This window comes from Felis catus, chromosome D2, assembly GCF_018350175.1.
Source record: "Felis catus isolate Fca126 chromosome D2, F.catus_Fca126_mat1.0, whole genome shotgun sequence".
Lineage (NCBI taxonomy): Eukaryota > Metazoa > Chordata > Mammalia > Carnivora > Felidae > Felis > Felis catus.
Genome location: NC_058378.1, coordinates 21,828,909 through 21,841,687, shown reverse-complemented (window position 1 = coordinate 21,841,687; position 12,779 = coordinate 21,828,909). Strand labels below are relative to the sequence as shown.

Genomic DNA, 12,779 nt, shown 5'->3' with positions numbered 1-12,779 from the left:
AGAAAGGGAGAGGTGGGAAGGCCTGACCTGATAACTCATGTTTTGCACCCAGACATACATTTCTCCTTCTTCTAGCTACAGCATATTGATTTTCCTTTAGAGAACTAATCTTCTAACCCCCAGAATCTACATGACTGGGGATATAACCATGATATGGACACAAGTCTCAGGACTGGTAGAGGATTCCATTTCCTTGGCCACAGCAATGGATTCAGTGATGAGCCCATAACCCAAACCAGATCACAAACACACATTCTTTTGTTTGTTTTTCACATTTTTGGTTTGGTATATGAGCTGGTTTTCTGTTTTTTGTTGTTGGGAGGAGAATTTTGTGGAGCTTTGTTTTTATTTTGTTTTTTAGAGCTGCTGGGTCTTTTCCTCTGGAATAACTAAGCTTATAGGATCCATCCCTGGAGATGCTGGAGGCCACCAGCTGCAGAAGACCAGCCCTGGAACAAGGCCAACACAGAGGAGAACAGAACCAAAGGATGGAGAGGAGGGTAGAGGAGGAGAGAAGGGGGAAGGAGACTAGGTTCTAATGGCATCATTCAAGCACCTGAGGGCAGTCATACGCATATACTTTTCAATAAAATGAATAGATAGATCTTCTTTATTTATACTGCATCCATTTAAAGTGGTTTTCTATCTCTTTTATCACAAAAGCCTGGTCTGAAACAGCAGGGGTGGGGGTTGGGGTGTTAGAAGCAAGCCAGTTTCAGTGCATCCTTGCCTGAAGCCAGCTTTGATCACAGATCTCTGTTTGTCCCCCACCCACTCAGTCAACCAGTAGTTTAGGGGTCTTATCCTCTAACTCCCCCAGGGGACTGAGTCAGAGGAACATATGAGGAAGCTTGTAGGATCTCAGCAGCTTGGGCCTGAGCCAGGGCCATACTGTAGCTGATGAATCAAGGTTTCTGGGAACCAGCTGTGAAAAACAGACATACAGTACAATTCCTAGAATTTTTAGAGCAAGGACCCCTGACTGCTGCTATTCTGCAGAAACTAAGGACCAGACCACCATTTTTTGCCAAAGTAAGCCAACATCTAAAATGCAATCACTGTGAGAAAGAGAATCCTAAACACCTGCCACTCTGCATTTCAAGGAGATATTAGGGCTTCTTTGTACAGAAGTGCAGCATTCAACCCCAGGGGCACCAAACACATTGTAGTTATGTGAACAGCACCCCCTGGAATTACACCCCATTCAACCTGAGCAGCCATATGTAATGATCCCGGCAGATACTCACTAACTAGCTCATTAACATTAGCCTCCTGGGACCCCACAGTACAAAAAGTCTACCTCTGTGTAAACTACAGAGTGGGGTGAGAAGAAAGAAGTTATTTGCAACAGCTCACACAGTAAGAACCTTTAGCATTTCAGATCTTCAGAAACAAGATGCTGAATTGTTCATGTGAAACCACCTTGTCCCAGGCCTCTGACCTAAGTGTGGGGCAGGGTTCGCAACCAAGGCTAACAGAATAGTCCACCCTAGTCTGAGCCCCTGTACATTCTCTTTCCCAAGGGGATTAAGTTGATCAAACACTGAACAAAACCACTGATCCTCAAGAAACCATCTGGATTTTTAGCAATCATGTTATTGAGTCCATTTTTAGTAAATAAAAATCAGGTAATTTAAGTGTGGAGCAGAGTCAGAGTTTGAGGCCTTATGTAAACCCTCTGGATTCCACGGTGCCCCTTTCTCTTCCAGATAGGGAATACACTGAAAATAAGTACAGACAGCCTACTCATATGTAAGTTCAGAATAGAATTGCCCAAAATCTTTGCAAGGCCTGTTACTGAGCCCACCTTTCATGATATGAATAGTGTGTCCAATGAGACCCAAATCCAGATCTTTGCTCGCCATCAACTCCATGTGGGAAGTACAGAGAAATTGTCTCTAGCTTCCCAAAGCAGAGTAGGGTCTCAAAGACCAAGTAATTGACAATAAACCTCTCTTAGAGCAGCATTCTGATAAGAGTGCTATGTTTCTTGCCCAGAGGGACTGAAAATCCATTTTTCTTATTTCTTCTGTGAAACTGCAAAATATTAAGAAATCATTTTCTCCCTAACTGTAACCTCCATAGACAGTATATTTGTAGTCAGGGGTACAATTGGATTGGAGCCTTTTTATTTTTCTTTTTCCAGTGAGAACCTCTGCTCACAGCTAATGATCTCCTTACCCCACGTGCATTTTTTGCAGTAACAGAAACATTCACCTTAGATGATCCAGCCCTTAAAAGCCTGTGCTGTGTGTCTCCAAAGAGGCACTGTTCCAAAATAAGAACTGCATTCACACTTGGCAGAGGACTTTGTCTTCTCTCACACTTAGTATGATGGGCTCTCCGAGTCCAACATCAAATATTCTGCTAGTTTACATTTGTGCAAATCACACAGAAAGATTTTTTGATTCCCTTCAGTATTTCAAAGGTAGTGATTATGACTAGGAGATCATAGTGAGAACCTCCCATATATTAAGCCCCTAAAATGTGTTTTACAGACACTATCTCCAATCTTAGAATAACCTAGCAAGAGAGGTAGTAAGAGCCCCATACATAATTATTTGGTGTTGGATATCCAACACCAAATAATCCAACTGAGATCTAAAGTCACATCTCCCTAGGTCTAAAGCCCGGGATCTTAGGCCATGGACCTACTCACTAGATCAGTTCAAGCACAGAAAAGACAGATATCCTTAGCTCGCAGAAAACTGGAATTTTATCAACGTGACATCACGCAAAGCATGGTTGCTACAGTGACTGATTTGGAGACCCTGATTGTGCCAACAGAGTGCTGATCATTAGATTTATGATGATCATGCACTAAGGGATTAGGCCTCGTTGGCTTGGTCAATAAGCCAGTGACACTATTCACAGCAAGGACAGAGAGGGAAGTGACGGCCTGTAACAGATCAACAGCACAGTAGCAAAAAGCAGATGACAATCTTCATGATGGAATCCAGGGTCTGAAGGCAGCCAAGTATATAATATTCAGACATAAAACATTAAGTTGAAGAGTAAAGCATCTAAGTGGAACACTTATGAGACTAAATATTTCCTGTCTAGTAATGAGAAGCAAGATTTAGACAGCCACAAGTACCCACCAATGACAAAGCACCTTCCAGAAACTGCACTGATGATCCTATCAATGTCACCACATGTATGTAGAAGATAACAAATAGTAAGAAATCTTCCACACCTCTAGTTCCAACAAGTTACCAGCAATTCACCAAAAATATCTGAATGGTTATGGTTCTCATAAAACTTTCAATGTAGTGCTCCAAGATAATTAGGTAGACAGAATATGGATTAATATTAATAGACAGAATTGTATTATGTTATACAACAGTCAGTTTAGTTAAAAGTATATTCAAGTGTAAGTTGGAGAAAAACTAGACTAATCCTGGGATTCTCTGGATTTTAGTTTTAAAAAATTCATATAGATTTTGGAATACAAAACACCTGTGTCTGATTCTAAATCTGAGCTTCAAAATACTAATATTCCAGAAATACAGGTGTCCTAAAATAAAACTAAAACTAAATCTTATTTTTATAAAACCACAGCCGATTTGACCATCACATAAAAGACAAGGTCATGCTGAAATAATAAATCTTCTATTTTTGAAAGAGAGAAAAATAAATTATATTACCATCAGACAAATACTTTTAAAAACCATAGGGAAAATGCCCGCGTCGGGCTCTGGGCTGATGGCTCAGAGCCTGGAGCCTGCTTCTGATTCTGTGTCTCCCTCTCTCTCTGTCCCTCCCCCGTTCATGCTCTGTCTCTCTCTGTCTCAAAAATAAATAAAAACGTTAAAAAAAAAACCATAGGGAAAATGTAGTCTAATCAGTGAGATGCATAGCCCTGTAATGAGGTGAGGAGTTGGGTGGTCAGGGAATATGTGAACACTCTGTAGTCTTCAGTGTGTTTGTGCACAAGTGCAGTTGCTGAGAAGAGACAGAAGAAGCTCACCACAGGATTCTCAGAGGAGTATGTGACCCAAACAGGGATTAAGACAGAGTGCAGTGAAGTCTCAGAAAAACTGAAAACCTTGTCAATGATTGGAAGCTATCACCATCACTGATTGGAGCCTAAAATAAGAACTTGCTAAAATATAGATACAAAATCTCTGAAACTCAAAACTCAGAAGAATAAAGGACCCTTCTGGAGTGATAAAAGAGCTGACTCTGTGGCCTTCAGTAGCATCCAGAGAGCCAATAGTCCATCAGGTCATTGTTCCTCTCTATCCGCCTACAAAGGACAAAGCCCAAAATGTGTAAGGGATTTGCTTTGTTTTTCCAACCACAGGGCCCTAGCAGTTCACAGCAGCTGGAGTCAGTCCAAGCAGCGTGCTGGAAGGGGATGGGCCTTGTATTTCATTTTTATAGACCAAATGGCTTCTCAATAATTTATCATCTGTGTGATGGAGAAAAGTACCAATAAAATGTGTTGTAAATCTCCACCTTCTTCCAGGATCAAGGAAATAACTTAAAGAAAGCTAAAAGAAAAATGACAACACAGTTTTCTGAGCTAAAAAATGCATGTTTTCTCAAATCAGATGCTGCCCCTATTTCTTGAACTAAATGTCTTTGAAGATGTTGAATTTGAAAAGTAGGGGGAAATGAGTCAGTTGGAGGGGGGTGTAGAAGAATTGTGCATATTTGGGTAGCCTTTTGAGTGAAATCTCCCTAAAATAGAGTCTGATAAGAGTCCCCTGTGAAACATTTTACCTGCTATTTTCTGTTAACATGCAGATCTGCATCTTTGTATTGTTTGAACCCCTCATCCCAGAAACGGTTCTTTATAGATGAAGGAAAATAAACCATGCACCTGAAGAGGAGGACGGGGTTGACATTAAAAAGGGCTATAAGGAATAAAATTCAAAATAATAATAAGGAACAGAATAAGAATGTTTAAAATTTGTTAATGTTTATTCATTTTGAGAGAGAGAGAGAGAGAGAGAGAGCGCGCGCGCGCGTGCATGAGTGGGGGGAGGGGCAGAGAGAGAGGGAGACACAGAATCTGAAGTAGGCTCCAAGCTCTGCGTGGTCAGCCCAGAGCCCGATGCCGGGCTTGAACCCACGAACTGCAAGATCATGACCTGAACTTCATGAAGTTGGAGGCTTAACTGACTGAGCCACCCATGCACCCCCAGAATAAGAATGTTTAAAAGAAATAAGACATATCACTGGATGGATTTCACCAGAATCCACCTGTGGGATTATTCCTATTTATACATTTGTGGCATTTTGCCCCTAAAAATATATTTGCACTGTAAGATTTTTTCCTTTTTCAGCAAAATTTTGTGGCACTGTGCTCTCTCTGATGCATCATCAGCAGTTACCTTGAAAGGTTAGTGTAGCTCTCGCCTCTGAGCAGTTTCCACAGTCACTGCTCCCTATAACTACAGGAACCCTTAAGAATGCCAGCCTGCACTGAACAACCAGACTGGAAACTGATTCCCTTTCCTATCTTGTCAATGTCCTAGCCAAGCCCAGTGCACACAGGTGGCTATTACCTAGTCACAGAACAGCAACAGCAGCTAACATTTATATAAAGCTTACCGTGTCCCAGGCACTGTTCTAAGCACTCCTGAAAACTTTATGTAGCAGGTACTATTATTACCCCATGTTATGGATGAGGAAATTGAGACATGAGAGCCTTAGTAACTTAACTAAGGCCACACAGTTAGTAAGCAGTATAACTATGATTTAACTCAAATAACAACCCAAATGGGGTACAGATCATTTTTCCTACTTTTTGGACAAGGACTATGAGCCTCAAAGAGGTCAAGTGACTAACCTAAATTCACACAATTAGTAAAAGCAGCAAAATCAGAATCAAACCCAGGCTACTTCCTGATGCCTGTTTGCAAGCTTCTAACACAACTTCAGTCGCATTTAAATCCTGTACAAAACTTCTTACTTTGGTTGTTTTTGACTTAGAGGAAATCAAAGACCATTCTTTCAGACAGAAAATAAGGGATCTAGAAATAAAGCTCCCAGGAAATAAAAATGTTCTCTATATTTCTTGCTCTCCCCCATATGTGAAAGATTAATAAAGAAGGGTAGTGTGCTTAATTGCTTCAAACTTTACTGGCAAGAGGAAACAAGTTTAAAGAGTTGTACACACTCAAAATATTAATAGCACAGAAAAGGAGATGAAAATGCGTATCAGTGTCCTGTCAAGAACAAAGGAATTTCAGCTTACTTCACTTAAATTCAGTTAAGGATGAGATACATTGGCTCTTTATTTCTAATAAATGAACTATTTACCTTGGCAAACATCAGAGTTGAACTTGCTTTCTGAAGCACAATGTCATTTGTAAAAAATGCACTCATCCCTGCATAATAAGGACACTTGCACTGACTTCAAGTGTTTATAATCTTAGAGAGAAAGCAAAATGGTTTTGGCAGAATGGTTTTTAGGCTTAGAGTTAGATAAACCAGGGCTTAGACAAAGAACTTGCTCTTGGCAGTTCTTTGTGAAGCAGCCAAATTTTGCTGTCAGCACCTCTGCAGCTTACTGACCTCCCCTGCCTCCAGGTGTGTTCTTAGGACTTACATACTGTTCCAGGGGTGTTCACCACCAGACCTACCCCACCACTGTTAACACTGCCTCCATGCAAAGTCTGATGTGGCTCTCTCTTTCTGGCACAACAAAGACCCACTTTTCTTCCTTAAGTAGAGAGAATGCAAGGGCATATTTCTGAGAGGGGAGAGGTGTGACTTGAAAGAATATAAGATATTGCTAAATGTCTCCCCAATACTCATTCACTCTTTCTATATTTTTGTAATATCATTCCCCTCCCCATGTAGAGATTGCATAGCACAACATCCCTTCCACCTAGCCTTGACCACAGGACTGACCTAAGTACTGGCCAATAGAATGTAAGCAGGGGTGACGCATGCAACTCTTTAAAACTCCCTGTCTTAAAAGTGAGTCCCCTGGTCTCTACTCCCTTTTCCCCCTTCCATGGGGGCGGATAAACCAGTTTCAAATATCTGGAGGAGGGTAAAACCCAAGGAATGGTGGAACAACAAAACAGAAGGAACCCAGGTCCCTGGATGTCCTCAAGGAACAAAACTTCCTATAAACCCAGGACCATCTGCCTACCATCATATTACTGTGAGAGAGAAGTAAACTTTAATTCTGACAGAGCTTCTGTTATTTTGACTCTGTATGGTGGTCAAACCAACATCCTAAGTAGTATGGGCAAGAAGAGAAAGGAAAAGACTTGTATCAGACAAAATACACTTTAAAACAAAGACTAACGTACTCACTTTGGCAGCACATATACTAAAATTGGAATGACACAGAGAAGATTAGCACGGCCCCTGCACAAGGATGACACGCAAACTCATGGAACTTCCATATTTTTCCAGACTTCAAGCTGTATTAAAAAGCTGTAACGATCATGACAGTATGGTACTAGGACAAAAACAGACACTCAGATCAATGGAACAGAATAGAGAACCCACAAATGGACCCACAAAAGTATGGCCAACTCATCTTTGATAAAGCAGGAAAGAATACCCAATGGAATGAAGACAGTCTCTTCAGCAAGTGGTGCTGGAAAAACTGGACAGTGACATGCACAAAAATGAACCTGGACCACTTCCTTACACCATACACAAAAATAAACTCAAAATGGATGAAAGATCTAAATGTAAGACAGGAAGCCATCAAAATCCTCGAGGAGAAAGCAGGCAAAAACCTCTTTGATCTTGGCTGCAGCAACTTCTTACTCAACATGTCTCCAGAGACAAGGGAAACAAAAGCAAAAATGAGCTTTTGGGAACTCATTATAATAAAAAGCTTCTGCATAGCAAAGGAGACAATCAGCAAAACTAAAAGGCAACCGACAGAATGGGAGAAGATATTTACAAACGACATATCAGATAAAGGGTTACTATCCAAAATCTATAAAGAACTTATCAAACTCAACACCCAAAAAACAAATAATCTAGTGAAGAAATGGGCAAAAGGCATGAATAGACACTTCTCCAAAGAAGACATCCAGATGACCAACTGACACATGAAAAAATCCTCAACATCATTCATCACCTGGGAAATACAAATCAAAACCACAATGTGATACTACCTCACACCTGTAACAATAACAATTCAGGCAGCAACAGACGTTGGAAAGGATGCAGAGAAAGGATCTCTTTTGCACTGCTTGTGGGAATGCAAACTGGTGCAGTCACTCTGGAAAACAGTATGGAGGTTCCTCAAAAAATTAAAAATAGAACTACCCTATGACCCAGCAATTGCACTACTAGGTGTTTATCCAAGGAATATACAGGTGTGCTGTTTCAAAGGGGCACATGCACCCCAATGTTTATAGCAGCACTATCAACAATAGCCAAAGTATGGAAAGAGCCCAAATGTCCATTGATGGGTGAATGGATAAAGAAGATGTAGTATATATATATACAATGGAGTATTACTCAGCAATCAAAAAGAATGAAATCTTGCCATTTGCAACTACGTGGATGGAACTGGAGGGTATTATGCTAAGTGAAATTAGTCAGTCAGAGAAAGACAAATATCATATGACTTCACTCATATGAGGACTTTAAGAGACAAAACAGATGAACATATGGGAAGGGAAGCAAAAATAATATAAAAACATGGAGGGGGACAAAACAGAAGAGACTCTTAAATATGGAGAACAAACAGAGTGTTTCCGGAGGGGTTGTGGGAGGGAGGATGGAATAAATGGGTAAGGCCATTAAGGAATCTACTCCTGAAATCATTGTTGTACTATATGCTAACTAACTTGGATGTAAATTTAAAAAATAAGTGAAATAAAAATACAAGAAAAACACACAGAGACTAAAACAAGAGATAAAGAGGGGAACTATGATAAAGGGGACAATCCAACAATAAGATACAACGATTGTAAATATTTATACATCCAACATACGAACAACTAAATACATAAAACAGTTAATGAAAAACATACAGGAATTAATCAATAATAATACAATAATAGTAGAAGACTTTAACACCCTATGTACATCCATGGATGATCATCGAAACATAAAATAAACAAGGAAACAATGGCTTTGAATAACACACTACAAAAGATGAATTTAACAAATATATTCAGAACTTTCTATCCTAAAACAGAATACACATTCTTTCCATGTGCACATAGAACACTCCACAAGAGCTCACATATTAGGCCACAAAACAAGTCTCAACAAATTCAAAGGGATCAGAGTCATGCCATGCACTTTTTCTGACCACAATGCCACAATACTAGAATTAAATCACAAGAAAAAATATGGAAAGACCACAAATACATGGAGGTTAAATAACATACAAAAAACACTGAATGGGTCAATCAAAAAACCAAAGAAAAAATCAAAAAGTACATGAAAACAAATGAGAATGAAAACACAACCTTTCAAAACCTCTGCAATACAGCAAAAGCAGTTCTAAGAGGCAAGTTTATAGCAATAAAGGCCTACCTAAAGAAGTAAGAAAAATCTCAAATACAACCTGACCTTACACCTAAAGGAGCTAGAAAAATACAACAAACAAAACTAAAATCAGCAAAAGGAAGGAAATAATAAAGATTAGAGCAGAAATTAATGATATAGAAACAAACAAACAAAAAACAATAGAACAAATCAATGAAACCAGGAGCTGATCCCTTGAAAAAAAAAATCAATAAGATTTATAAACCTCTAGCCAAATTTATCAAGAAAAAAGGAGAAAGACTCAAATTAATAAAATCACAAATGAGAGAGCAGAAATAACAAACACCACAGGAAAACAACCAATTATAAGAAAGTATTACAAAAAACTATATGCCAACAAATTGGACAACTAGAAGTATTGGATAAATTTCTAGAAACATGTAACCTACCAAAACTGAAGCAAGAAGAAATAGAAATTTTGAACAGACTGATTATCAGCAAGGAAATTGAAACAGTAATCAAAAAACTCCAAACAAAAGTTCAGGACCAGATGCCATCACAGGCAAATTTTACCAAACATCTAAGAAGAGTTAATACCTATTCTTCTCAAACTATTCCAAAAAATAGGAAAGGAAGGAAAACTTCCAAATTCATTCTATGAGACCAGCATTACCTTGATACCAAAACCAAATAAAGACACCACAAAAAGAGAAGACTACAGGCCAATATCTCTGATGAACATAGATGCAAAAATTCTCAACGAAATACTAGCACACCAAATCTAATAATACATTTAAAAAATCATTCACCAAAATCAAGTGGAATTTATTCCTGGGTTGCAAAGATGGTTCAATATTCGCAATCAATGTGATATCACATTAATCAGAGAAATATTAAGAACCATATGATCATTTCTTTTTTTTGAGAATTTATTTATTCTATTTTATTTTATTTATTTTTTATTTTAGAGAGAAAACACATGTGGGGGAGATGGGCAGAAGGAGAGAGAAAGAGAATCTTCAGCAGGCTCCATGTTCAGTGCAAAGCCTTATGCAGGGCTCGATCCCATGACCCTAGGATCATAACCTGAGCTGAACTCAAGAGTCAGACACTGAATTGACTGAGCCACCCAGGCGCCCCAAATCATATGATCATTTCAATAGACATAGAAAAAGCATTTTACAAAGTACAACATCCTGGGACGGCTGGGACTCCCTCTCTGTCTGTCCCTCCCCTGCTGGTACTCTCTCTCAATAAAAATAAATAAACTTAAAAAAAAAAAAAGGTACAACATCCTTTCATGATAAAAACCCTCAACAAAGTAGGTTTAGAGGGAACATTCCTCAACATAATAAAGGCCATATATGAAAACCCTACAAGCTAACATCATCTTCAATGGGGAAAACCTGAGAATCTTTCCCCTGAGGTCAGGAATAAACAAGGATGTTCACTCTCACCACTTTTATTCAACATAGCACTGGAAGTCCTAGCCACATTAATCAGACAACAAAAAGAAATAAAAAGCATCCAAATTGATAAGAAAGAAGTAAAACTTTCACTATTTACAGATGACATGATACTATGTATAGAAAACCTGACAGACTCCACCAGAACACTACTAGAACTGATAAAAGAATTCAGTAAAATTGCAGGATACAAAATCAACATACAGAACCTGTTGCATTTCTATACACTAGTAATGAAGGAGTAGAAAGAGAAATTAAAAAAAAATCTCATTTACAACTGCACCCAAAATAGTAAGATATCTAGGAATAAACCTCACTAAAAAGGTAAAAGATCTGTACTCTGAAAACTATAAAACACTGATGAAAGAAGTTGAAGAGCACACAAAGAAATGGAAAGATATTTCATGCTCAAGGATTGGAAGAACAAATATCAATAAAATGTCTATACTACCCAAAGAAATCTACACATTTTATTTTTTTCTTTCAAATTATCTATTCTTGTTTGTGAGGATTTTCTCCATTTTGAGCTGAAATTAAAGTGTTTCTACTCACAAAATGAGAATAATTTGTCTCTAATCCATAAAACAATTCCTTTTCCTAACCGAAGTGAAGATAAGTAAATAGATCTTATTTTAGTTTATGGAAAGCATTTAACTCCATATAGCTTACAGGGGAAATGGGGATATTTGAAAACAGCCACAAGGACCAAAGTAGAACATGGGATGGTAATGAGCAGAGTCACAGAACCTACTGAAGAGGTGTGTAGGGCCGGTCTCACTGGAACCTGTAAAGCCACGTTCTTATATACTGATCTAGATTTCAGATTGCTCCTTTGGCAGATGTCCTTTTTCTTCAAGGCACAAGGAACTGCCACTTCGGACTGAGCCCAGCATTTCAAAATTGGAAATTCTCGGTGACAATACATCAATAAATCCAGGTTATTGACTGCAATAAAGGTTTTTCCATCTTTACTACATGGCCGATGATAGCAATAGTGCACAGGTGAAAAAGCTTGGCAACAATACACTGTGAGTCTTGTCTGGCATATATTAGAACTTTAGATTTTTTGGACTACTAATTGGGAGCTCCTATATTAAAATTTTCTGAAACCATCATTGCCTCTGTTATGTTTCTCTGTCATAATGAAGCTAACTCATATGGATCCACAAAAAGTCCAGGATGTACTGTTTAATTAAGAGTTGGCAGGTCCATCAGTCCTCAACAATTTCTCCAAATTTCACTGTTATTAAAAGGTCTCTATGGGACCCATCTTTCAAAACTTATTCAAAATAATTTCAGAGCAAGAGTCTTTATGCCAGGGTCAGTGGGAGATAGCAGTGTAGGCCGTGGCTGGTATGCCGGTGAGCCCAGCCACCTCCCAGAAGAACAGCCAGGCCACTGCCCGGACGCCCATAGCCCTGTCAGCCAGGACACTAGAGAATGTGCTTCCTAGAGGAGCACACAAAGAAACACAGGTGGAGGAGCGAGCACACGCAGCATGGTGCTCCTAGAGCATGCTACTGGCGAGTTAGTGACCCTGATGGAAGGCTTGCTGATGCACGCCTGAGGTCCTCCTAGTCCTTTGGTCCCTCCAGCTCTGGCCAACAGGAAAGTTCTGGCAGGTGGAGGCAGCAGCCTCAGCCACCTTGTTTGCTCCCCCACCATCCCTTGCAATCTACACATTTTTCAAATGTTTATTTATTTTTGAAAGAGAGAGAGACAGAGCATGAGCAGGGGAGGAACACAGAGAAAGGGAGACACAGAATCAGAAGCAGGCTGCAGGCTCTGAGCTGACAGCACAGGGCCCCACATGGGGCTCAAACTCACCAGCCACGAGATTATGACCTTAGCCTAAGTCAGTGGCTTAACAACTGAGCCACC

General features: G+C 39.4%; 1 non-coding gene and 1 pseudogene across 1 annotated transcript; one reads left to right on the top strand and one right to left on the bottom strand.

Annotated features, from left to right (window-relative positions):
- The window catches only part of LOC105261028, a 34,297-nt pseudogene extending 21,734 nt beyond the window's left edge, over positions 1 to 12,563 (bottom strand).
- On the top strand, positions 7,274 to 7,379 carry LOC111557145. Its single transcript, XR_002737004.2, has one exon. It is a non-coding gene; the product is annotated as a U6 spliceosomal RNA (small nuclear RNA).
- Positions 12,564 to 12,779: the final 216 nt, after the last annotated feature.